The sequence below is a fragment of the Stegodyphus dumicola genome, chromosome 9 (genome assembly GCF_044657685.1).
Source record: "Stegodyphus dumicola isolate Sdum_Otavi_A_Nest chromosome 9, ASM4465768v1".
Taxonomy (NCBI): domain Eukaryota; kingdom Metazoa; phylum Arthropoda; class Arachnida; order Araneae; family Eresidae; genus Stegodyphus; species Stegodyphus dumicola.
The window spans coordinates 88,072,198-88,099,184 of NC_140776.1; the positions used below are offsets into that span (position 1 = coordinate 88,072,198).

The 26,987-nt window shown below is 32.5% G+C and overlaps 1 protein-coding gene across 3 annotated transcripts in view; it reads right to left on the reverse strand.

Annotated features, from left to right (window-relative positions):
• Nucleotides 1-21,728, reverse strand: part of Rph (Rabphilin) — a 160,597-nt gene extending 138,869 nt beyond the window's left edge. For 2 of the 3 annotated variants that reach the window (XM_035351089.2, XM_035351090.2), the window contains exon 1: nucleotides 21,549-21,728. The gene's annotated coding sequence lies outside the window, so the exon portion shown is untranslated. The remainder of the gene's footprint in view (nucleotides 1-21,548) is intronic. The other variant, XM_035351091.2, reaches the window with a different exon arrangement.
• Nucleotides 21,729-26,987: the final 5,259 nt, after the last annotated feature.

The following is a 26,987-nucleotide window of genomic DNA, read 5'->3' on the forward strand; positions in this document are numbered from 1 at the left end:
ATATATATTAGGGGAAAACATATATATATATATATATATTAGGGGAAAACCATATATGTATTAGGGAAAAATTATATAGTATATAAATATGATAAATTAAGCAGGCGATTATATTTCTTTGGAATTGCCTATGATTGCAATCTACGTATTGTTTGATACTTTCACTGCCTTAAAAGTAAATCAGAATGAAAGCTGTTGAAAGAGTTCGGATATAACAAACATTGACTTATGTTTGCGTATATTTCAGTGATTAAAATAATATTTAAACAAAGCCTCTCTCTATATATTGAAGTAAATTATTATGCACCTAGAAAGGAAAATAATTTAAAAATATATAGGTTAATGAGAAATAAACTATATACTTGTTTAACCACACCTAATACAGTAAAAAAGATAATGAGGTAGAAATAAATACGCCTTTTTTTGACTTTACTTGTGTAACAAAAATAGAACAGGAAAGAATATCAGTCTTTCGACAGAACACCGAGAAAAGACTTTTTAATAATGCGGGTACAGTAACATACGGAATTGGGAACTTCTAAACGAAGGTAGCAAAAATAAATTTAGGTATTTTTCTACTACGTTTTGCTACTAAATTTCCTATAAAGTTAGAGAACAAGTGATTGTTCTCTAACTTTATTTGTAGCAATCACCAAACAGAAACAGCCATTGTAAGTTTAGTATCATATTAGATATAATTAACATGTCATGACGTCCAGAATTTCTTTTTAAAAAAAGAATATTCTGTTTTTTCTCATAAAGCTACATTGAAAAATTATAAGGTTACGTTATGATCAAAGCTTTTCTTCTATTTTCTTAAGCCTGTTGTTTCACATATAATAAACAAAATTATAAACGAAAGGTCTTGAATAAAGAGTACCTTAAATTCTCATTTTTACAATTCACTTGTACATTTTTCTGTTGTGGGCATGGATTAGTTAAAAAATGTATATTTAATTAATCATGTATGATTAATAATTCATTCGTTATAAATTTATACATCTTGGTGATTTTAGAAATGATACACATATATATACCCATTTTATAGCACATTCTGAAATTATAGACGTTAGGAATATGTTAATTGAATACTTTCAAATTTTTGGGTCGTTATGTCACATCACGTCACATTACGTTGCACTACCAGACCATTTATCATCAACGCAATAAATAAATGCCGCCATTCGAAATATAAGATCTCTAACTTATCTGACGAAGACTGGAAAATGTAAAATTTCCAGAATGCTGCCTATTGACATGTTATAAAACATGTGATTTATCTTTCGTATTATTAAAAATAAATTCTACTAATATAATTTTATATATAAAATACACTATTAGCCATGAAAATTGCAACACCAGGAAGGAATAATCTGACGAACGTCAAAATTACGTGAAACGCAGAAGAGGATGAGATATGGAAATGATTAGTATTTCAGCGCATTTAGATGACGCAGGAGGGAGAAACGACATCTGAAACCCTGCAGAAAAGAAACGTTGTGTAGTGGATTTTTCAATTTTATTTAATGACCGCCTTACTTGGAAACACCATGTTAATAATGTGCGTGACAGGGCACTTAAAATCATCAAATGCTTATACACAATTATTGGGAAATACTTCTTCCCTGGACCTGAACAAGAAGAGACTTATTTACCTCTCCGTTAGCAGACCAGTCATGACTTACGCTTCGCTAGCATGGACAACTGTCTCCAATATGGAACTTAAGAAGCTTCAAGTGGTGCAAAGCAGATATCTTCGCATTATTACCAATGCCCGTTTCTATGTGTGTAACAAATGTCTTCACGACGACCTTACAATCGAACCGTTGGCGAAGTTTCTCAGAAAACTCAATGAACGCTTCTTTCTATGAGAAAGCCCAAGAATGTAATATAATGAACCACTTTGAACTTTGAAGCTACGAGATCCGTCATGAGGACCACCACCTTCGCCTTTTTGCGGCTGTCATGCTTAGCGATAAGCAAAATTTTCCTACATAAAGCTGAAATGTGCTTTCGCATCTGCTCTGTCTAAAATTTCAGCTGAATATGTGTTTATAGCATGACTTTGACTTACTTTATCACTCATTTAATGCAAAGCAAAGGGTTGTAAATATTGTGCACATAATCTTCCAGTTTATGAGAAATTTTGCATTTTATGCATTATATCTTGTCTCCAAGACTCACTTAGGCATTTCTGTCCCTCCATCGCTACATCAAGCAACAAAATGAAGATAGCCGGTATACAGCTTGCAGTTTTGCGAGCTAGACGCGACGGCAACGGCAAACGGAACGGAACGGATTTCTCATTCTAAAAGCGCTTTGTAAAGTCAGAGTTTGCTCAGAATATCATGTTATGCCTCAAATAATAAGAAAAAAGGCTTACCAGCAACTGTGGAAATTCGACAGAGGCAGGATCGTTGCCCATCGAGAATGTGGAATATCGTTCCGTGATATTGTCCGTTGCTCTGATCGACATCCAACCATGCACGTCGACCATTACTTCGGCTTCCCTTGAGAATGCAGCATAGAGAGAGACGGCGACTCTGGTGCGCCAAACGACAAAGTTGGATACAGAAGTGGCACAATGTCGTCTTTTCAGACAAGTCCCGGTTCTGCGTGCAGTATTCTGATGGCCTTATACGTGTCTGGAGCTCCGAGGAGACCACATGTCGCCTGCTTGCATTCGATATCGGTATGGTTTGTGCAGCCAGTGGCTGCACGAGACGCATATCTCTGGTTCGTACCGACGCTAATTTGAACGCACCATCGGTACATTTCGTACACCTTCAAGTGGTTGTGCCCTATCTTCGAGGTCTGCCAAATGCCATCTTCCAACAAGATAATGCAAGAGCGCATGTTGCAGGTCGTGTTCTGTCCTTCTCGATACACAGGGTATTCGATTGCTGCCTTGACCTGCACGATCTCCATGTTTGTTCTTATTGAAAACATCTGGTCATGGTTGCTGAGAGAATCGCCCGCCACTCTTCTCCAGTTAATATCATTGATAAAGTGGGGCATAGACTTGAAGCAGCATGGAATGAGTTGCCCGTTTCTGTCATACAAGCCCAGTTTGACTCCATACCTAACCAGGTAATGGCCTTTCTAGCTGCCTGAGATGACAGCTGCTTCTACTGATTTCGCACCTCTGTAAACCAAAAAACTGCTTACAAATTTAATAATTTTGTCTTCATACCATACTGTTTATGTACAATAAATATCTTTTTTGGATTTGCTTTCCTTCATGGTGTTGCAATTTTAATGGACAGCAGTGTATTTTTAGATTTATTAAAGATACGCCAGAAGATGTAAAAAATGCATATATGGTGTGCTCTTCAACGATCTTTTATCCAATATGTGACTGATAATAGTTACATATTTTGCCATTACTGAGAACAAATATTTTTATATTCAAAAAGTAACAAAATTTGAAAAAAAATATGGATAATTATTTTTAATAAGACACGATAATAGCGATGTAGCTATATAGACTGCAATTTCTGAAGAAACTAGACACGTGTTTAGATATTCTACGCTCAGAAGATTAAATTTTGCAACATTTTACTGAATTTTTACATAAATAGAAAAAATTTAGTATAATAAGATTTGCCTATATTGCAAAGTTCCTTTCCCACTCTTTTGTTCTTTGAATTAAAGCCATTATTTAGAATAATGACTGATCCAGAAATTGGCACACGCAATTTTTAAACTACTAACAACTGTGTGAAGAAACGTGTGGATCACTCTCTCCAATAAATGTTGCGAGTCTAGCTTTTAGTTCATGTATGGAATACTTTCTTTAAAATTAAGATGAGCTTATAATTTTTTCGTGTGTTTCATTTAAAAGAATAAAAGAAAAAGAAAAAAGAAGTTTTCAATTCGAATATTCTTATTATTTTGTGAAATTGAATATTCGTATTTTGTATTGCCATGGAATAAATTAATTAATATTTGCATATCTGTTAAACAGAAGACTAAGAAACTAGCTGAAAATATGAATAACAAGTAAATTTCACTTTCCTGAAACAAAACATATAAAAACATAGAAACCATGAATATAATATATATGCATATTATTTATGTTAGCAGATAGCTAACGGTTATATATACTTATATACTTCAAAAATCTATCTAGACGATTCTTAAATCAAAATATTAACTGCCAGAAACACTTAAAATATTAACTAAGCTAGGATTTATTGGTTTAAGAACACGTGTATTTTAAAAATTTTCCAATCATCTTCAAGGGAAACTTGAAGTCATCAAGTTTTATTTTTGTTACGACCCTTTAAGGATTAACACTGTTTTGAAATATAATCATATGAAGAAAATTATGCAGTTTTATTTCTTATGATTTATTTCCGAAGGATACTCGCACTTTCCTTAAAAGAATCTCATTTACTCACCTAAAACTAAATCAGAAAAGAAGATTGAGTCTTGACATAAGATTGAATATTAACATTACTATCAAATTGATTAAATTTTACTGAACATGGCAAATCCACTAGTTCATTTATTCATAACTGTAATTGATATATGATACCTGTAATTGACATATGATAGCTCTACAAGTTACAGTTGTTTAACAAATTTCGATAAGGTTATTCGAAATACGTTCCTGTACTACCTACCAGTTACAGTTAAATATGTTATTAAACAGAAAGTGCTAGCACAAGACGTTAATATTCAAGGAAGTAAATAGCGGTTAACTTGTGTAACATACACCAATACGATAAAAACATTTAGCTATATCAGTGCAATAAATGGACAAAGATTGCATGGCTAAATATTTCTTGAGCAGTTAGTTTTAGGCTCAAAGCTTCACTTTAAGAAATTAATTTAAGAAAAGTAAGGTTAAGGCTTTGAAACTTCCATTGGCAGAAAAAATAAAATTTATTTAATAAAATTCCATTTTTACGAAGCTTCTAAAATCAAATTTCACTGGTACCCTTTCATAGATTATGTTCTTTTGTTTCATGGAAAATATTTGTTTTATGTGTATTAATGTTCCGCATTAACTGTACATCGAAAAGCGCCATTTGATGTGAGAAAATGATAAGCATTCGCCGCAATGCCAACTGTGAAATCTTTCTGCAAAGCAGATGTGATCCACTGCTGAACATTGCTAGTTGAGTCTGATTCCGGTCAATCTTAACTAGTTCACACCTGGAGGACCTATTTCTAATCGGTTGTTTCCCCCGTTGGGCCTTCCAGTCAGCTATTTCTATTTGGCCACTTATACGCTTATTGATGCTTTCTAAAATTAAATTTCTATGGTAATTTTGGCCATTTCTATTTGTTTATTATCCGCTCCAGCATTAATGGGCCTACCAATGTTCAGTCGAATCCTGGTGAACGGTTTGGCTATAATGGTGTTTTCGTGGTTTACCTTAAGTACAGCGTATTAGCAAACGAATTTCTTTTAAAAAGTTCTCAACAAAAGCATCCCTCCTTTAGGCAGATCTTCGCGTGCTTTGCTGTATTCGGAATCCTGCGACCGCCATTTCTTGCATTCAAATAATATTTGCGTGGTTGGGTTTATTCACTTTTCTTCACCGTTAGAGTTAAACTGAAAATAATTTTTATGTATGAAAACAGAAATATTTTATCATATAAATTGAACTTATAACTATTATTCGACGTATAAATCGAATTATTTCCACGCCGATCGAACTATTTCAGTCAATACGCCAGTGAAAGATAGAATTCGCATTGCTAAAGTAAAGGTATGAAAGGAAAGGTAATGTTGAAGTGCACAAATATTTACCAACACACACACACAATAATAATAAAAAAAAAAAAGTGCCACTGCCTAATTTCAGAGATGGCAAAATTGCTGTCTTTTTGACTTGAAGATCTGATACAGAAGCGGATCCTGTTGAGTTTCTGATTTTTAAGAGAAGGCTAGGTCCTTAAATACAGAATTACAAAAGAAAGCCGGCATAATGAACATTTAAAGCTAATGGTTCGAACGTTAAAGAAGATTACATATCTACAGAGCAACAAAGCCGTGCTCGAAGAAGTAAGTACAGATAAAGCAAAAAGCGTATGACCGCAAAACTTGAGAGATGCCACTCACATTACAGTCGAAACGGTAACTCATGCGATCCGATTTCCCTCAACCATTCACATTGAGAGAGGTAGAAATTATTATAGAACAGTGTTTCTCTTTACATTTACCAACTTCCTGTCCCGAATTCCCCGCTACAGACGCAAATTATCGCTCACAAGGTTTTTTAAAATTCGTATATTTTTATTTTAATATGTTTTAATATGTTTAAGTTTGTTTGAATAATCTTTCAGATATTTTTCATAATTTTATATTTCTTATCGAATTTAACACCGCTGAAGAATATCTAATCTCTAAAATAATTCCTTGCAAATAATATATACACTTATAGTATAAAATAATAATTAATATATTTATAGCATAAAATAATAATTTATAGTATAAATATAATTATAAAATAATAATTAATTCGTAATATCTTACGAAGTTTTACTTAAAAAATCTGCGAATTCGACTTAACGTAAAACTCAAGTTATGTAAGTTCTCAAGTTATTTATGCAAAGGTTTGCAGAACGCGTTACTTGAGTAACTTGCGGAAATAGTGCATATTCTTTCCTGATTCCGAATGCTTTGTAAATAATGATAATATAAATATTCTTACATGAATTATTTCAGTAAAAGAAATAAATTTCTTGTTCTTTAGCATAATTGCGTAGAATTTCCCAATTTATTTTTTTTGAAAGAATCTTTTCTGCCTGTAAAAGAACTAGTTCTTTTATTAGTCCAAAGGGGCTTTGTCCCTGAAGAACTATTGTTTTCGTTTTGCGATTTTGCGTTGAATCACTATAAATGTCCGTTTCACTTTTAAAACTGTTTCCACCAAATGTTAGAGTCTTGTATTATATTTGAAGAAATTAAATAATGAAAAATCTGCATAAATGTATGTCTATTTCTCGCATTGTGATAAAACAACGGTACATAGAGCCATCGAAGTTTGAATGACGTAATCCTCCTACGAATATGGGCATGTGGAAGACCAAATTTGAAATTTGGAATTTGTTTTATTATCATTTTAATATTTTGTGAAACTTTAACGAATTTTTGAGTAATAATTAACGATTTAATAATTAACGATTTAATAGCGAGCAATGGTAACACTCTACGGCGGCGGGGGGGGGGAACCTTTTTATCTCCAGCGGGCGCAGAACTGTGTATCGGAAATTCTAAAAATATGCTCATTTTAAAATTATTTTGCGACATTGCTACTGAACTGAATTTTTGGTTTAAGTGCAAAGAACATGATATTTATAAATAAAGGTAACACACAAAACGTAAAAAAAAAAAAAAAAAAAAAAAAAAAAAAAAAAAAAAAAAAAAAAAAAACGCCCCTTTGGACGTAATTTAAAATCTGAAACCTTTCAGATTTTTTTACGCTTTTTAGAAGATAAATTGGAAGATATAAATTTTAATACATTAAAGAGAATTTTATATCGTTTACAAATGCGCACTTATCTGCAAATCAAGGTTTCTATGACAGATTTATTATAAGCTTCTCAGTCTAATATCTTGCTTAAGCCTAAATTAAATAATAATGTTCAATAATTAAAGGCAAAACAATACAAAGAATGAAATTATTTCATATATGAATGAAGAGAAGTTAATATAATATAATAATAATAACAAATAAAAATTATAAAAAAGAATCTCAAAGGTTTCAGATTTTAAATTACGTCCAAAAGGGCGTTTATTTAACGTTTTATGTGTTACCTTTATTTATTACATATCATGTTCTACGTACTCAAACCATAAAATTCAGTTCAAAAGCAATATCGCATAATAATTTTATAATAAGCATATGTTTAGAATTTCCGATACAGAGTCTCGCGAACTGGAGATAAAATTTTTTTTTTTTTTTTTTTTTTTTTTTTTTTTTTTTTTTTCCGTGGAGTTTTGCCATTGCTCGCTCTGAAATAATTTAGGTTTTTAATCAAAAGTTCGTTAAAGTATTATGAAATCGATAATAAAACAAATTTAAAATTAGAATTAGGGCTTCCACATGCCCATATTCTATGGAAGATTACGTGATTCAAATTTTGATGGCTGTAGGTACTGTTGTTTTATCACAATGCCAGAAACATACATACATTCATGCAGATTCTTCATTATTTAATTTCTTTAAATATAATACAGGGCGATATTTGGAGGCAACAATTTGAAAAGAGATTCGCCGTTTATAGTTTTGAACGCAAAATGCCAAAACGAAATGAATAGTCCTTCAGGACAAATTGCCCCTTTGGACTGATAATAATAACAAATAATATAGGAATTACCAGTTATACTGCCTCTTCATTCTCCGATGATAAACTTATATTAGCAAATGCGAAGACAGAAAAATGTATGCGCTTTGGACGCAGTCATCTAATCAATGTTCCCTTTCACAGAGTGTGAAGTTTGACATACATTTTTTAATATTCACTATACTATTTATATTTTGAATGTAAACCGAGAAAAGTATGTGAATGATGAAGATATCTCGAATTGTTCCGAATGTCTTCACATGAAAAAACTTTTCTCTTTTGATTTGTAAAAGAAGTACCAAATTTTTGTTAGTCCCCCCCCCTCTTCTGGCATGTTTATTCACAAAGTTCATATGAACACAAATATTTAATAAGTATTTGAAAACTCTGGTAAATATCAAAATGTTTACTTTAATTATTCTTTGTTTTGAAGATATAGATAAAAAAAGATTTATAAAGTAATTTGAAATTAAATTTTAAGTTTTAAAACTTTTGTTTAGGAAAAAAAGTAAGGTGTTATTTTTATTTATTTAAAATTGTAAATTTTAAGGTTCTAATAATGCAATCAGTATGATGTCATAAGCCTTATTACTGTGATTTTCATTTTGGGAACAGTTTTGATGTTAGTTTTAAGACATTATGAGATTAATACCCTTTAAAACATAAGTTTCCTACTTTACTTATTGTTTAGTATTGTATTAGTTATTTATTATTTTACTGTTACTTTGTTATTATTTCCAGCATTAGCAGTGACATAAGCGTCTTAGTTAATATGATTCGAAAAGGCGAAGAAAAAAGAAAGGCGAAAAAGAAATGTTTCTGACGTGAAAGCAATCAGCTGACCAATGTTTATGTTTGCAAATTATGTATCGAAATTGAGAGTAATGAAAAACAATCTGAGAGAGATCATTGAGAAGTCAAAAACAATTTAGTTTTCTTCATGCGTTTGGCAAATTAACATTAATACTGAACCGTCAAGAAAGTTTAGCTCTCTCCGTGCGTTTAACAATTTAACATCAAAATGAATCAAGAAAAGTATTGAGACAAATCATTGGGGACTAAGAACAAGAGTTGAACGTTTTACACGACACAAGTACGCTGGCTGGTTATTTTAATTTAAAGCATGATTCAATTCGTCAAAGAATCGGGAGCATAGTAGTTTGATATAATTCTCTCTTATCTAATCGGAGATCATGGGCTATTTAAAGGAAATACGAGATGAGCTCTGACACATTTTAAGGAATTTAAAAAAAAATACTTCAATATGTTTAAAACAATTAATTACGATACGGATATAAAGAAATTATTTTAAAATATTTTTTTTAATATTAAAGTTTTTATCTCATCATTATTGGTCTTCGATAGATGAATTGTTTTGTTATCAAACATTACATTCAATCGATACACATTTTCAGTCTAGGTACAAATATTTATTGTCACATAGTCTCAACTGCTTAATAAGCAATCCGCGTGTTGAATTTTGCAAAGTTTCTCACTTGCAGTGCGCACATTTCATACTTTTCATAGCTACGTAAAAGTGATTAAATTAATTATCGTAATTACCAGTCACACCTCACCATGCCTCTAAATCCAAAAACATGCATTGTTCGCAAAGTCGCATGAAACCTTACTCAAACGAAGAATGTGCCTCAGCTTGCTACCGAATGATCTGTGAATGAGAAATTCAAAGCAACACAAAAATATTTCTCATATTCAAATAAGTTTATCTAATGATAGTTGGCTTGATAAAAAAAGAAAGTTTCAGTAAGAGAGAATAATATTCATAATACTAAAATTATTATTGTGTAGCCAAGTACATAATATACGATGTTGAATATGTTTCTTACAAACTACAATAAAGACGTAAGGGAATATAAAACTATCAGTCGGATATGTTATAAAATACACTCTTAGACAAAAAAAAAAAAAAAAAAAAAAAAAAAAAAAAAAGACGCACCAAGAAGGAGTTATCCGAATGGGACGAAAATCGGTAGAAGTGATGTACATGTACAGAAAAACAAATTATTACAGTTTGAGAAAAATTGGATGATTTATTGAAATGATAGATCTTCACAAAGTGAAAAAGTCAGTAACGCGTTTGTCCAACTTTGGCCCTTATGCAAGCAGTTATTCGGCTTGGCATCGATTGATAGAGGTTGTGGATGTCCTCCTAAGGCATATCGTGCCAAATTCTGTCCAAGTGGCGCGTTAGCTCGTCAACATCCCGAGCTGGTTGGAGAGCCCTGCCCATAATGCTCCAAACGTGCTCAATAGGAGAGAGATCCGGCGACCTTGCTAACCAAGATAATGTTCGGGAAGCACTATGGAAAGCAGTAGAAACATGTGCAATGTGAAGGCGGGTATTATCTTGCTGAAATGCAAGCCCAGGGTGGCGTGACATGAAGGGCAAAACAACGGGCCTTAGAACTTCGTCGACGTACCGCTGTGCTGTAAGGTTGCGACGGATGACAACCAAAGGGGTCCTACTATGAAATGAAATGGCACCCCAGACCATCACTCCTGGTTGTCGGCCTGTCTGCCGGAAGACAGTCAGTTTGGTATCACACCGCTGTCCGGGGCGTCTCCAGACTCGCCTTCGCTGGTTTTTGGGGCTCATTTCAAAGCGAGACTCATCACTGAAGACTATTCTACTCCAGTCAGTGATATTCCAGTTCGAATGAGCCCGACACCACTGCAAACGGGCTTGACGTTGTACAGAGGTCAATGGTAGTCGGCGCAAGGAGCGCCGTGACCTCAGCCCCTTTCTGCGAGTCGTCTATGAATGGTCCTTGCGGTCACTGAAGCACTAGTTGCACGTACAATCGATGATAATGGTGCATCTGGAGCTGTGAGTGCCGCTCTGACGATTGCTCGGTCTTCACGTTCTGTCGTTTCTCTAGGCCAACCGCTTCCTTCTTGACGTTGTGTGCGGCCATGATTCACCCATTCCTGCCAACATCGTCTAATAGTGGCATCGCTCCTGTTCAAATGTCGAGCTATTCGCCGATAAGACCAACCGGCTTCTTTGAGCCCAAATAAAAGACCTCTCTCAAAATCGGACATCTGCGCATATCGTTCGCGCGCCTATATGCGAGGCATAGTTACTGTCTACCAGAGTACACGGAATGAAATTCGTGAAGAATTTATGACCAGGAATCATAATTTCGCCTCTTAAATATTTTGTCAGTTGCGCAGATCAGATGCGCTGTAGCGACAACCGTTCATTCATTGGCAGCCAAAGTGTAAAATTTTGCATTTTCCGTCGAAAACTGTATGCATATCAATTTGCTTTATATCTTCTCGGCGCGTCGTGGTGCGTCGTTTTTTTTTTTTTTTTTTTTTTTTTTTTTTTTTTTTTTTTTTTTTTTTCCTTACTTTTTTTTTTTTGTTTGTCTAAGAATGTATACTGTAGATATATTATTAAAATGTGAAATAAAGATGAAAATTATTTATGCCATACAATACCTATATGATACGCACCTTAATAATTTCAAATCTTATGACCTGTAACTATATCTAATTATATATAAATTATAATTTGGAATTCGGAATGTTGATAAATTTAAAATCTTTTATTCCAATATTAGAAACAGACTTAAAATCGGTAATTTTGCGGAAAAAATAAAATATTTCTTTTGCAGCAAGACAGGCAACAGCTTCGAGAACTGAGATTTTGGCAAATGGGGCAAGGATTATTAACATCCTGCAACGTAATGTATCGCATCGAACGTGACGTTACGAGAAAAAAACGAAACTTAATTATAGACGTTTCTAACTTCGAAAATATTATTACTATCAAATTGTTGTAATATCTATTTTCTTTTATTTCATAATTTCTCACTAAAATATATCAAGCACATTAAGTCTATCTGTATTTCTATAAATGGCACTAAAACGAAACAAGAACTACTCGAAAGATTATTCGCAACTACAGTTGGCAGCATCCATTATTTCGTTAAGAAATAAATCTGTTTTTGAAGCCCCTCAGTCTTATTAAACTAAAGTTTAATGTACAGATTTTATTTTCATAGATACAAACTTATTTTTTTTCATTGAATGGATTGAATGGCAGTGTTGGTTGAAACTAGAAAAATAACGGAAGAATTAAAATTAAAGCACTTTTGTCTAAAACTATTTAATTAAAAAATACAAAACAGTTCTAAAAATTCTTCGTCTAATCATCTAATCACAGGATTTTAATATTTTTTAAACTTTTAATGTTATTCCACTTGTTTCTACTTTGATTCTACTTACCAATTCTGAATTGGTATTTGTTCGGCGTGTTATTGTGTCTTAATTGATTCTACTTGTTTATAACTGAAATTTGGAATATCCTATATTGTCAATAAATAGATTAATTGATTTTCTTTTTTCATGAAAAGAGAAGTAATGATGTACTTGATCATGTTTTCCTTGGACGTATATTGGCAGAATTCTCAGTTCTTTCTGGGATTGGTGTTTCAATCATATTTTGCCATGCATGATATTAAGGGTCCAAAAGTTGGCTGCAAGGTTGGAGTGCTTATTGGAGATGTTGATGCATCATTTAAAGTTACTGATGTTGGTTTAGTTGCAACGTCGTGAAGATTGAGTGATGCTGTTCCCGTTGGTGTAGTTGAGGTATGCAGATGATGATGGCGGATGTACACTTGGATTAATATGAGAATGAATAGTGGAGTTAGAATTATTTAGTAATGAGTTGCTTGATGATTTTGACATGTTGTGATAAACGAGCAGTTATCAAATACGTCTTAATAGTAAACTGTAAAGTTAAAATTATAAAAAATATATTAAGTAATATTATAAAAATAGTTAACTTAATAATTTAGTATAAAATAAAGATGATATTTTAGTTATAATGCATCTTTGCCTTTGTATATTACACTTTATAACTGTAGTAAATAAAAAAGGATTATCGATATTAATGCAATTATTTTGTTTATATTTATAATAATCTAAGGTAAAAAGTAGTTAGTTGTTTAGTTCCTTTTGAATTATATTATTATTGAAAAATTAAAATACAGTTTAATAATTTTAAGTCAATTAACAAGGTTAAACAGATGTTTAGATTCACTAACATTAGATATATTTTACAACAGCTTTGCACGGTCTTCTCATAACAATTCGGACAAAACTGCCGAAATGTTATGAGATATAAATGCCGAATTGTCATCAGAGATTATAAATATTTGGCCGTGTAGATGATTTTTAAATAGCGAATGATTTTTAATATTACTTTATTCATTTGGAAATCGCTGTATTTCACAGTAATCCATCTTCCCATCGGTCAATAATCACTTTTTACTGCCCTGAAAGTAAAGTATGTGTGCTTAGCCATCCCACGGTTTGCGTCAACGCACAAAAATCCCAACTATTAATCATTAGACGAAAGAAAAAGTCCCAACCTACGAGGAAACAAATTCTCATCTTTAACTAGCCGGTCTCGACAGTCAAATAAGCAAAATATCTCGGAATCATAATTAATGATAACCTCACCTGGGGAAATCACATTCAACATGTCAAGAAGAAAGCTAATTATGTTTTCCACTGCCTTCTCCCACTACTAGGTAAATACTCAAGATTAGACTTGGGCAAGAAAAGGCATATCTATCTCTCAGTCATAAGAGCAATAATTACTTACTATGTCTCCCCTGCCTGGGCCGCTGCAACGGAAGCAAACATTAACCAGCTACAAATTCTACAGTCTAAAATCCTAAGATGCATGACAAATGCGCACTACTTTCTGAGAAACGAACAACTCCATCAGTATCTGAAAATTGAATATGTAAAAGACTATCTCCTTTTAACAAATAGGAAATTCTTCAACTCTGACAAACAACGCGATTTCTTTACTTATTTGGGAACCTTCCATTATGAGTTACTGAATCAGGATAGATATCTCCGACCTCTTGCAGCTCATATGTTTGCCGAAAATCAGAATTTTCCCACCTAACTGAATTTATCGTGTATTTTCCGGACTGGACATGACGTCACTGCCTACCATCAGTTTATTATTTCCATTCCAGAACGTGCTGTTTTATTATTTCTCAGACCTGCGTTGTCTTGAGGTCTCCCCTTCTCACCATGAAAACCTCGCTTTCAAGCATCAGGAAAATTTTATTGTCAGGCGGCCCACAGAGCAGCCGGAACACGTCATACAAATAGTATGATATTCGCGGCGTATCAGTGGCACTTGGACTAGCCATTCCACGTGTTCTCTAGATTGCTCTCCTTGCAATTATTTTCGCTTCACGAAACTCACGTGTCCTTTCAAAGGAATGTTTTTCCTATCGTGGAAGTGATAAAAGGAATGCGTCTACTCTTACAGCTGTTCCAAAAACAGAACTCTAAAAGTCCTCTTTTCTATTACCTGTCGCATTTGTACCTGTAGAAGTCGTACCGTGGTACATACCTGTAGAAGACATTGTAGAAATTACACCAATGTAAACTCTGCAATGTTTCTACTTTGCATCAATGTAAACTCTGCAACTTGTCTACTGTTTCAATACACTCTGATTACTTAATTGCCACACTATTAACATACACCAAAACTTAAATTACTTTTACTTAAATTACTCGTCAGAATTAATATTCGCAACAAGAAATTAAGAGTGAATATTGAATATTATTCGAACCAGATACTGAATCAAAGTCGATTTTTTTTTCTTTTTTTCTTTTTCTTTTCTTTCTTTCTTTCTTTTTTTTTTTTTTTTTTTTGAGGAGTGTGTTTCTTTAGGTTTTTCGCTTATCGAAACCTGACTATATTTGGATTGATTCTTGGCTTTTTTCCACAAACGCGAAAATCTCATGCACGATATGCTTATATCGTAGCGCATAGTTCCAAGCTAAGTATTTAACAATATAAACTAAGTATGCGAGGTTGTCGGCTTTGCTCAATATCGCGTCGTTTCGTAAAAAATAATGAAATATAAATTTCACATTAATCCTGTTACAAAAAAAATGTATTTTTAATTAGAGGAATTAATTCTACATTTTTACATTAGATCATTTGAATCAGCTATCCACTTAACACCTTCCCAAAGGTATTTAAGCATAAAATTTGATTATCTAACTCAAAAAATCTAAAAGAATAGGTAAATGCCAGCTTTTTTTAATGAATTTTTAATGACTGTTGTTGGAATAAGGTTTTCTGTAAGATAGTAACAAAGTAAAGTACTTCTTCTTGGATGTGTTTCGTATTATTACAGATTCTTTTAATTCTAAGAAGTTGCGCATTAATTGTATTGACTATGACCCTTTTATAAATATCAAAATTCCAGTTAGTTAATTTAAGTAATGGAAAGTTGAAATCTCTGCGTTTATTGTAGATTTTTAAAAAATTGTAATCTAGAATATGCAAATCAAGGTAAACTATATCATTTTGAACAGTATTATTAGTATTAAGTTTGAGGCAAGAAGGGTAGATATTGGCCTTTTTCAGTTTTGTTGAAGGCTATTACATCATCAATATAACGAGAGATGTGTTGGTAATATTTTTGATCTTAAATTTTTAGTGAACGTACAACAGTAAATTCTTGTGTGAAAAGGAATAGTTCACAGATTGCTGTTGAAAAGTTGCCGCCCATAGGTATTCCCTGTATTTGTTTAAAGATGTTGTTATTAAATTGAGTATAATTGTTGAAAAGAACGCTTGAAAGAAAAAGTTGCCAATTTTCAGTAGATAATATTGTAGAAATTTGGGGAAATAAATTTGGAAGAGTAAGCGAGCTGCTATAAATTTCTTCAAGTGGTGCAGTAGTATAGAGGTTTTCAAAGTCATTGGATTTCACATTGGATATGTTCTATTTTAAGAGAATTTAAGGTTTTAAGAATTTGTTCGTTGCTTGAAATCATCCAGTTGCAATGTTGATCTTTAAAATCATGGGCCCACCAGCGGCCGAGCGATAAAGACGCTGAACACTGGTAGTTCGGTCTGAGGTTCGAATCCCGCGAACGGGCTGGCTGCATGGGCGTTTTCACGGTTTTCCCCATGTATAACGTGTATACGAGCCAGTTTCCCTTAGAAAGTCCTCCACGAAGACATCCCTGCCTTTAGGCAGACAGCCCTCGTGTGCTTTGCCGTAATTAAATAATCCAATCCAATACTTTAAAATCATAATTATCGATAACGTCTCGAATGAGATAAAGTTTTTGTGCAAAGAGATAATCTATCTCCTTTAAATAACTTCTGGTACTGTTTTGGCTATGAATATGAACTTAACAGGAGTGTTATGAAATTTTGGAAGTGCATAGAGATTTGCAAACCTGTTATTAAATTTGTTGGGACGGATTTTAAGTCTGTTATGAAGTGCATTAAATTTATTGAAAATTATTTTAGTGCTGGTAGAGACTTTTTGATAGGTGCAAGTGCTATGTAATTCCTTATGCAAAATGTCGTAATATTTTTTTTTTTTTTTTTTTTTTTTTTTTAATGACACTGAAATTTTTACTAGCTTTGTCGAATTTGGTGATGATAAAGCTTTCTTGTAGTTTATTAATATGAGATTCTAGATGCCTTTGATTGGGGCATATGACTGAAACTAGATAGCTTAAAAAGCGTAAGTTTAAAATCTTTAATAAAAGTTGCTTTCCATTCAAGAAATGTTGTCGTGGGCAAATTGATGCTATTGCTAGCCAAAATAATGAATTTATCAAGATCATTGCTGAACTGTTTTAAGCAATAGTGTTTATTAAGACTGAAAGTTGGATGAAATTTGGTACCTAGTTGCATGAGTTCTCGCCGTTGCACATCTTCAATGATATTAAGATCTCTTGTGATAATATGTTGGTGAAAAGGATCTACAAATTTATTGTAAACAGGAAGCTGGCAATTTCATAAGCTATCAGCTACTACATTGTGGTGGTTAATTATCATGTTACCTAAAGTCTTTTCAAATTTAAAACAGGGTGTAACTTGAAGCCGTTGGTCAGGAAGCAGTTGTTGACATCTTTTGAACATGCATGGAATTTTTAATTGATCATTAAAAAGGTGCTTGAATTGTACTGTAAAAAATTTTCTTGCGGAAAAAATTACTATTCTTTAATTTAAAATTGCAAAATTCAACTGTTAGATCTTTGACTATTTGGCTACATTGAGACTGTTGATTAAGTATGTGAATAAGATTCCATAATGTAACATTTTTAAGGATATGCAAAAGGTTAATGGCATTTTTTGCGAAAACTTTCTTTCCAAGGAAGGAATTCAGATTTTGAATAATTAATTCGAGATCTTGTGTGGAAAAATATTTTTTGTGGTTAGAATTTCCTCCTCTTGTTCCTCTGGGAGTAATAGTATTAAAAAATCTGAATTGTCCATATATAAACTCTTCTGCTTGTCTATCGGTGGTATTGTTGAGATTAGCATTAAGTCCGTAAGGATAAAGTGACCTTTAACTAAATTCACTTGTACATTTAATTCCAACCGAATAAGTATACATAGACTATAGCTTTTTTAAGTTTTAATCCTATAAAACAGAGAAAAGGATTTTAAATATTCCATTAGAAAAAGAACACACATTTTTCAAATCTAAAAGGTTATTCTGAAATCAAAGAAAGCTACTTTCTAAATGAATTTTACGATAGAAATAGAATGAAATTATACTCAAGATGCCGAACCTTTCAAAAACTAAAAGTTTTAAATTTGAAATACCGATGTATCTTTTATCTAACTATCAAAAAATGACTATTTCGAAAGTCGATCAGATCTGGAAAAGAAAGAAAAGAAACTACAAAATAAAGGAACTGAAATAGCGAAGAGAAAATTTGATTCGACACTATCACTTTCAGCTCCGAAGGGGAAAAAGTAAAAATTTCATCAAGACTGTTCTCGTTTAATTTCCGTTAAGTTCTCGTAGTTGCTAGTGATTTGTCGACGATTTAATCATTCAGATATCTCCATTAATGTTTCACGCGTTAATGAATTTTATTATTACTTTCGCAGAATGTTTTCTTTAAAACGTTAATAATATGTATTTTGCTTAATATATTGACATATTAAAAATCATGCACACTCTAATTAATATATTGATATATTAAAGATCATATATATTCTGATACTGTTTCTGAAATATAAGCTGGATACTACAATAATGTGAAAGTTTTAACTGTACAGTACAACATGCTGTTAATTTCAAGTGATTAAAGAAATGTCCTTTTGAATAGTTCAAAATGAAACAGCTGAGATGGAATTTCTATTTCAAATAACGCTAATTAAAATTATTTCTACAACACTTCATTTCTCTTCAATTCATTGAATATTTCAGCTGACAGTCGATGGAAATCGAGTTGCCCTTTACTCAAGGCAGAATAAGAATTGTGCGCAGTGAAATCAAATACACAGAAAGCAGGCACAATTTCAATGCATTCTGATAATGACCATAGTTTAATTATAGAGAAATTAAAAAAATTAAACAATTATTTTTTAAGCAAAGGTAAATGTTTTGACAAAATGGAAATACTCAACATTAAATACAGACTTCGTACAGTAAATAATTTCATCTACAGTCTGATATAATGTTTGATACAAGTAGATATAATAATATTTGATAACACATTACAATCAAAATCTTTATTATTAAACAAAAACTCAGTACTTAGCGTTAGGATTAAACTACACATATTTCAAGCAGTACGAAACCAAACATCTATTACAAAAATGCCTATGTACTCTGAAATTTGACCGAGGTAATGCATACCAAGATCGAATGCTTCTAAACGAAGTTGCCAAACAAACGCAACTGACGAACTGGATAATTTTAAAGCACACTACGCTATCTGGCTAGCACTACTGCTAAGGAAGGGATGCTTTCGTGGAGAACTTTCTTAGGAAACAGGCCTCGAATTCATGTTACACAACGGGAAAACCACGAAATTTTTCATGCAGCCATCCATTCGCAAGGATCTGAATACACATCGAACTACTAGTTTGTAGTATTCAATGAGCTTACTACTCGGCCATTAGAGGGTTTATACAAATGCAAATGATTTTTCTCAAATACCGATTTTCTAGACAACAAAGCGAAAACAAAAGTTATGAGAAATTTTTTAGCGCAAAGAGGTATTGGCCTAGGGCTTTAGTCTAATTTTTCAGTTTGTTGCCAAATATTATCGCCCTGTATTTACACTTAAAGAAATTAAGTAAAGAATCTGCATTAATGTATGTATGTGTCTCGTATTAGGAAGAGACAACGGTGCCTACAGCCATAAAAGTCTGAATAACTTAGTCCTCCATCCGAATATGGGCACCTGGAAGCCCGAATTTTGAATTTCGAATGAGGAAAAACACGAAAACTTACATGCAGCCAGCCTCCACCGGGACTCAACTCCAGACCGAACTACCAGTATTTAACAGCTTTTACTACTCTGCCGCTGGTGAGCCAACTTTGTTAATAGGAGGTAGATTTTGAGGTAATCTCAGCATAGGTAAAATTTTATTTTATTTTTTCGTTTTATCTTAACAATGCTTTTAAAGCAATGCTAAAGTAAGCAATATCATTCAGTTGGCTTACTTACTTCGTGTTCATTACATAGATTTCACTTTATTCTTTATTGCCGTTGCTTCTTTAAAAAATACCGTACTGGTCTGAATGCAAGACGTCTCAAGATAGAACGCAGTTTTTCCCCTGCGTTATTTAGTGTTTTTATAAAAGCAATTAAAAATGACTTCATGTTTGTTTAGAGACTCAAAAAATTAGATGCAAATTCAGAATTGCATTTAATACTGTGACTGTTAAATTAAAAGAGATTTTAACCAAATAATTCATTATCATGTATTTGGGTTTTCCTTTTCTGTAGCTGTTCTCCTTTAATTAATGCAGATCCCTTGGATATACAAAAATTTGAAGGAAGAGGAAAGGTGTTTGCGCACAAAACTTTCTGGAACATCTTTGGACAAACAAAAAACAAAAACAAACAAACAAAAAAAAAAAAAAAAAAAAAACTATGGAAATATTGAAATGGTAATGGCAGATTCAAAACTGAGAGTTTCAGAAATAGATAAATTAAAGTATCAACGAATTCGAAGAGAATTACTTTAAATCCCATGTTTTAAATAAAAATAAAAAAAAAAAAAAAAAAAAAAGATTATTTAGTTATCATTTAAACATTCCGAAAAAATGAGATAGCATCTGCTTCCTAATAATTGTATAATAAGATGGCACTTTTGTATGAATGTGATGCTGTCTTTCGCTTAATTCTTCTTAGTTTTGTGATTAAGGTATATCAAAATTATATAAATTATTAATATAATTAATAATCAATCTGTTTGATTTTTAATTGAGAGGATTAAAAAGTATTATCATTAAATTTTATTGCGCATTATAAAAAGAAATTTTTAATTATTATTAAAAGTTATTTAATCACCGTCATTACGAAAATTTATTAAAGTTCTTATTAAATGATACCTATCACAGCAAAATACTGCTAATTATATTTTGCGTAACTTAAATTTGGCTTTTAATACCAAAACATAAATTTAATTTTGTGCTTCTTGCACTAAATAATAATCTAAAATTAACTTTTTAACATATCCCTAAGGCTACTTAAAGCAACACTCGAGAACTTAACAAATGCTGAAATAATTTATGTAAATTTGGTTAAATTACACATCTTACAATAAGAAACAAATTTGAAACCTGCTATTAAAAAGCATTTTTTAGGGAGAGATATATTTTCGTACTATGAAACCATTTTATCTCACATGCTTTTCATAAAAACTTATAAGGAATTATTATTGATCGTATTACACTTATTTTGAAAAGAGCTAATAATATTTAAATCATAATATAGAAATTATTCAAAATTCTTTATTCAAAATAATATGAAATTTTATAATGAAAGCAAGTCTAAGTAAAAAGCAATATTATAAAATATTTTTAAAAATTGTTAAATATCAGTCAAGCAAAAAAAAAAAAATTAAAAGTAGAAAAATACTTAACTTTTATCACATATTTGTTTGAAAAAAGTAAAACTTACAAAAACTTAATTATTCCATTCAAAGAAAACTATTTCAGAGAACAAACAAACAAAAAAAAAAAAAAAAAAAAAAAAAAAAGTTTGAACAGACCCAAAATAACTATTATAATAGCAGTTTATTAAATGTTGAAGTAGCCAAATAGAGAAGTTTCGAAATCTGTTATCGACCAAAACATTTAATACGACAACTGTTGACTCAATGCAACATATGGCATGAACTGCTTCGCAGGTGTGGACCGCGAAATTATAAACTATTAAAATAAATAACTTACCATATCTTATTTCGTTCGCGGAAGAGAGTCATAAACCAGCATTATCAAACTGAATGATAGGTGTATCATCTAAAGCTCTGGTATCTAATAAAAATCATGAACAACAGTTATATTACACACAACTTTTAAATTTAACAGCTGACTCTCAGTTCGACATATTGCTTTCTCCCGTAGCTCTTCGGCATCATAATCTCAGACACCTGTTGGATATGTGGCGCCCTCTGGTGAAGAAAGTTTGCTTTTTTTATCTGCAATCCTCAAATCTGAAACGTGAGAATTTTCAAATTAATTATTTTTTTAATACAAATATGCTATGTTTAACATTTTCCGATTATTATAACCGCTATGCTTATAATGCTTTCTGCGCGTGTTTTAAAAGGGAAGGAAAAAAAGGCAGAGTGAACTGCGATTTAAAAGAAAGTGGTTGAATTGCACTGGAAATTTACCAAGAGAAACTTTTGCATCGATCATACACTGATCGTACTCCTCTACAGCAGAATTCTTCCAATTAAACTCATGTGTATTTTGCATGATTTATAGGCCGTTTAACTTGGAAATTTGGCCTTCAAAATTTCTGTGTCATCCACCGTTTTTGAAAAATAAGTAGTTTCCAATTACGAGGGAGGCATTTTTAAGCGTAAGATTTAAGCATTTTTAAGAACGTGATTATCATGATTAAAGTTATTTTGTACAAGGGCCGGTAACAAATTTGCTGTTATAGATAATTATATAAGCATGAAAAATTGCACTATCCACATACAACGAAAAACTTACTTTAAGTAATTCTGTGCAAAAATGTTTTTGTCACAAGAACAGAAGATCGATGACTGAATTTAAAATTATGGTATAGCTCGAGAAACTGCAGTTTTTTCATCAACTTAACTTTATTATTAAAAAAAATTAAAGAAAATCTGAAAGGTTTCATTAAATCCGTCCGTTTAAATTACGCCCAAAGGTACGTTTGTTACCTTTATTTATTAAATACCATGTTCTTCGCACTTCAACCATAAAATTCAGTTCAATAGCAATATCGCAAAATAATTTTAAATTGAGCATATCTTTAGAGTTTCCGATACACAGTCTCACGCGCTGGAGATAAAAAATGTTTTTTCCTGTACAACGTTGCCATTGCTCGCTTTGAAATCCTTGTGTTTCTTAATCAAAAATTCGTTAAAGGTTTACAAAATATAAAATCGATAATAAAACAAATTTCAAATTTGGACTTCCAGATGCCCATATTCGCAACATGGATTACATCATTCAAATTTGGGTGGCTCTAGTTATCGTTGTTTCACCACAATGAGAGAAATATACATATATTTATGCAGATTCTTCATTATTTAATTTCTTCAAATGTAATACAGGTCGATAATATTTGGTGGCAACAGTCTGAAAAGTGAAACGGACATTCAGAGTGATTCTACGCAAAATCGCAAAACGAAAACAATAGTCCCTCAGGGGCAAAGCCTCTTTAGAGTAAATAACGAAGAATCTGTATGTATGTGTGCATCTATGTTCCTGGCACTTTTAAAAAACAGTGGCACTTAGAGCCACCAAATTCTAAATACACGTAACACGAACATCTGTACTTCGAAGCCGAAATATTCAATTTCTATTTTTATTTTTACTAATGTCCTATAGAGTAGGAATTTAATGATTTTTTTATTCATAAATTCAGCGATTTAAAAGCAAGCACTAGTAATATCTTTCGAAATAAAACATTTTATATCCAAGTGCCCCGGACTGTTGCCATTCGGCAAGATGTAAACATTTAAGTTTCACTTTTAAACAACAAATTCGGCTATTTAAAGGGGGAAAAATGTATTGCCACTGCTCGAAATCAAATATTTTTATTTTCTACGCTCCAGTGTGTTGCCATTTACACTCATGTCCATAAATTAAGGATAATCCAAATCAGGCAAAGGAAGAGTTAGAAGCAAAATAAATTTGACTTATTTGTAAAGCTATATTTATTAAACAAAAGGTAAAGAGCAAAAAAAGATGCTATATGTTTGATATTGTTAAAAAAAATTAGCGAATTTTTCTCTCTGAAGCAAATTACGCCTAGGCATGCTGAGTACCAAATCATCGATCTGATCTTGGGGGATATTACACCACTCAAAAAGCAATGCTGTCCGAAGTTCCGGTAGACATGTAGGAGGAGGTTGACGGGCTGCAACTCGTCGGCCAAGCATGTCTCACATGTGCTCTACTGGATTCAAGTCCGGTGAGAATGCCGGCCAGTCCATACGGGTGATATTATCCAATTGAAGACATTCGCTTGCGATGTTTGCACGGTGAGGACGGGCGTTGTCTTCCATAAACACAAATTGTGCGCCCATGACACCCCGAAACAAACGTACATGTTGTTCCAGAATGACGTCCCGATAGATTTGGCTTGTCATGATTCCAATTTTAACATGCAGGTCAGTTCTGGAACCCAGAATAATTCCACCCCAAACGAGCACTCCTGCACCACCGTAACGGTGTCGTTCAATGATGCTTTCTTGGTGGTAACGGGTACCTGGAGCTCTCCATATGAAAGTCCGGCAAGAATCAGACTTCAAGCTAAACCTGGACTCGTCGGAAAACATCACACAAGCCCACTGTTGCGGTGTCCATAATGCATGCTCTCTACTCCAGGCTAACCGCAGGCGACAGTGAGTTGCAGTAAGTGGAATGCATCTGACAGGTCTACGAGCATATAGACCAATCTGCCTTAAGCGTCTGTACACGGTCTGCCTTGAAATTGTCGTACCAGTGGCTGAAGAGAGCTGACTAAACAGGTCTGAGGCTGTGCTCCGCCTGTTTCTTTTGGCAGTAACTGCCAAATACAGGTCGTCATTCGGCGTTGTAACTCTGGGGCGACCTGTGCTGTAACGTCTATTCATATTACCATCATCTTGGAATCGTTCCCAAAGCCTGGAGATGACACTCTGGGCAATTCCAAGTTCGTCTGATACTTCCAGTTGGGTATGCCCACATTCCAGACGGCCGATAATTCTACCACGTAAAAAATTATCCAAATGCGTCCTTTGTGTCATAACTATTCGGTTATTGCACTGAAATGCTTATAGAGTGCCTGCGAACAATTTTACTTCTTTGCCTGTATTCCTAATGTATCACTCTCTCACACACTCGTCATTGTGACGTACCATCGGTGTCATCTGGTTACTTCCTGAAATTTGCATATGATTCTTGAAAATGTGTGTAGTGATTTAACAAGTGATATATTTATTTTATACTTCCATTTCCGCGTGACTCCGAATTATCCTTAATTTATGGACATGAGTGTAGTAAAGCGTAAGATATTTAACTTTTGAATTTAATCTGTCTGTTAGTGATTAAACAAACCAAGCGATTTAAAAACAAGAAACGCTGTTCTGAATATTTTTACCTATTTTTTTTAATCCGATTGATTTAAATACGAGTAAAAAACATTCAAATCATGAGATGTCTAATTAGAAACGGTACAGTTCTGTTATAAGGACCGGTTTCAGAAATGTAATGTATGCATATATGAATGAATAATATGTGTTTATGTATGCATGTATATATGTAAGCACGAATGTATGTGTGTATACATATACACATATACGCACTTACATATATACACACGAGCAGCATACATTCATACATTTCTGAATTCGGTACGGATAACGGAACGGTACTTTAGAAACACTGATATGTTCATGAAATTTCACTATCTGGCCACATTAAAATAATTATTCATTTTCAGACAACAGACCGAGCAATCAGCTAGCCTGAAATAAATGTAAATGCAGTTTTGTTTTCTAAAGTGTGAATGAATTTACTTCCACTTTTGTTGGCGCTTTGCTCTAAACTAGAATCTTCAATAATTACTACAAAATACGCACTATGAAAATTATGAAGGGAATTTTAATGCTTAGCTGATAAAAATACATTACTACGTGTTATTATATTTTATGGACAATCTTTGAGTCATAGAAAAGTAATTTTAATATGAAACAATTATACGTGATGAGAAAAACAGAGCACTTGTAATCATAGATGCCAAGAAAAAAATATATTTACTTCAACTTCATATAATGACTTGATTCAAAATGAAAAGGAATAATTTTATAAGAAAAAAAAATCTTAAAATTTTCAGATTTTATATTACGTATAATAGAGTGTTTATTTTATTTACACATATATACGCGTTTTGAGAGCATTTGGACTAATACCCCTTTGAGTATAAAAATATTTTAAAATAGCATATCTTTAGAATTTCCAATAGACAGACTTGGGAACTGGAAATAAAAATATTTTATTCCGCACATTGTGTCCACTGCTCGCTTTGAAATCGGTGAGTTTCTTAATCAAATATTCGTTAAAGTTTTGAAAAATATGAAATGGATAATAAAACGAATTCGAAATGCAAAACTCGGGTTTCCAAGTGACCCTATTCGGGTGGAGGCCTGCGTTATTCAAAATTTGATGGCTCTAGCTGCCGTTGTTTTTTCGCAGTGTGAGAAACATACATACATTCATTCAGATTCTTCATTATTTAATTTCTTCAAATATTCTTCAAATGCAGGACTTCGTGGCAACGATTTGAAAAGTGATACAGCCGTTTATACGATTCGACTTTCGAAAATGCCTTTCGAGATTAATAGCCTTTCCGGGCTGACGCCCCTTTTAGCTAATTAGGATCAAAATCTGAACATTAGAAAAAATTAACAACGACTAGTAGTTGATGCAAAAGCGAAAAAATATTAAAGTGAAAAAAAATGAAAAAATTTATTAAACTATTAGGCAAGATTCCTAATTTATGTCGTATGTCTAGATCCCGCATTTTTCATCTTTTATTCCTTTGACATATTCCTTACATTTTTGAAGTTCTGAGGGTAGCAGTTAAAAATAATTTAATTATTCCCCCCTACCAAAAAAGGTTTTTTATTTTAAAGGCTTTCGTATATATAAAAGTAAAAATTGCTATGAAATATTTAATGACATTGCTTAGATTAAAATCGCCTAAATATTGCAAATAAAATAGCAGTGATGTAGAGATTGCATAAAATAAGCATGTTTCAGTGGCAGAAACATAGAAGTAAATAAATCATAACTGCAAAGATACAAATAAAATTGCAATGATAGAAGCATAGAAATGAATAATTAATGCAGCACAGAAATTTAAAAAAATAAACGGGTAAGAGCCTCATAAAGTCTTTTACATGTAAGCTTGGATATTGTTGTTCGGGGAAAGAGTATCCTGTTAGGAGCTACTTAAAATTAAGGAAAAAAGCAATCAAAAGATTGTTAAGAATCGCTGTTACAATAAAACAGAAACTTATGTTGGATAAAGTAAGAAAAGGAGGACTCTGCCTGAAAAATTAATTGTCGTGGACCTTCTAGACTGGCCAAATGTCTACAAGCTGATTCTAATCCTGACACAGCTGTTATATATTTATTATG